Source organism: Hetaerina americana, unplaced genomic scaffold, assembly GCF_022747635.1.
Source record: "Hetaerina americana unplaced genomic scaffold, ioHetAmer1.1.p SCAF_4, whole genome shotgun sequence".
Classification (NCBI taxonomy): Eukaryota; Metazoa; Arthropoda; class Insecta; order Odonata; family Calopterygidae; genus Hetaerina; species Hetaerina americana.
The window spans coordinates 103,631,336-103,632,837 of record NW_027286985.1 but is presented as its reverse complement, the minus strand read 5'-3'; the positions used below and the strand labels follow the sequence as shown (position 1 = coordinate 103,632,837).

General features: G+C 36.4%; 1 non-coding gene across 1 annotated transcript; it reads left to right on the top strand.

Moving 5' to 3' along the window:
* The first annotated feature begins 1,167 nt into the window (after positions 1-1,167).
* Positions 1,168-1,241, top strand: TRNAT-AGU (transfer RNA threonine (anticodon AGU)). Its single transcript has one exon. It is a non-coding gene; the product is annotated as a tRNA-Thr (tRNA).
* The last annotated feature ends 261 nt before the right edge of the window (positions 1,242-1,502 follow it).

Sequence of the window (1,502 nt, the reverse complement as noted above, 5' to 3'; positions counted from 1 at the left end):
CAACTCCAGGAGAAATACTTTCAGTTATTCCTGGGAATATCTATGTCTGCATGGTGCGTATTTCATTCCTGGTAAATACCTAGTATATTTACAGTTCACTTACGTGTCTTATGTTTGTCTTGTAGCAAGAAATATCACCATCGGTTCGCCGTAGTCTTGGGAAACTACCAGAAATGTTTTACGATCAATGAAAATAATTGTTTCAGTATTCTTTCAATGGACATAAATTTCCTCACCACCTGGAAGCATCAATTAGTTTTTTTTAATTCTTAAGACATATGCAGACTTCAGGATTAAGCGTTAGTATTTCCTTATTTTCCTGTACCATTTTTCTCATATGTTTGAAGGAAAAAAACAGTCATTTCAATTAAATACTATTTTCATCTATCAATATTGCCTTCAAATTTCAGCCAAAACGTTATCGGAGGATGTGGAAAATTTAAGAATGAGAAACCTCCTGAAGTAGGGCGCAACGCTTGAGAAGCCAAATTAAGAGAGCAAGCGTTGTGTGAGTTATATCACGGGATGAAAGTTAAGAGTGGAGTATACACACGTGAACTTATTATTAAGACTGACAATGCAAAAACCAAAGGAAGGATTTGGTGCAATCATACTGCGCCTAACTGAGGGATGCTTTTAAAACTCTTTGAAAGTACAATTGGGTCCTCAGGTTGGAAGTGAAGTCCTTCGAAAGGTGATGGTCTCGTCATCCAAATGTCATAAGTCACTCGCTGTCTACTAGGAATCATAACGGTGCGTAAGACTCCTCGATTGAACGTTATGAGAATCATGTACACATATGAAGTTTTTTCTTGTGGAAATTGAAGCAGTCTCTTTGGCCTTACTTGGTGATAATTGTTGATTTCCATGTTAATATAAAATAAAAAGTTCAATCATTACGCTTCAATAAAAAACAACCGACCATGGTAGACACAGTTTGTCATTATCAAAGTACCATTCAGTGGAAATGGTTTCATGTGTATTGGAAGTAGGTGATAGCAAAAATGTTCAGGGTGCCCCAAGGCAATGCTGGAAAACGAACCAAGACCCTCTATTACTGTACTAAGCTATTCATGGTACAATTCAATTAAATGAAGGATTTTTCCAAAGCAATTTTGCAGTTGCGCGTACCTCTCAACACAGCGTATTTCAATTTATTATGTTGCTGGCTCCGTGGCTCAGATGGTTAAAGCGCCTGTCTAGTAAACAGGAGATCGAGGGTTCGAATCCCTCCGGAGCCTATTGGTGTTTTTTTAGTTCTGTGATCGAGGCTTTTAATTACCTGCAAAACCTTCAATTACCTCCGAAGTTTGCTGAAGTCTATATGGTTTATATACTCGTATTTCACATTTCCAGACACGATTACTAATTTTTTACCTTAAAAATAACGCTGTGTCGAAATAGGGTTATGTTTTTCTTTATTTGAAATATGATTTTTGTTCAGTTAATTTACATTTACACGGAATTGAAGCTTTTATATTTCAAAAGTAAGCAGTATATGA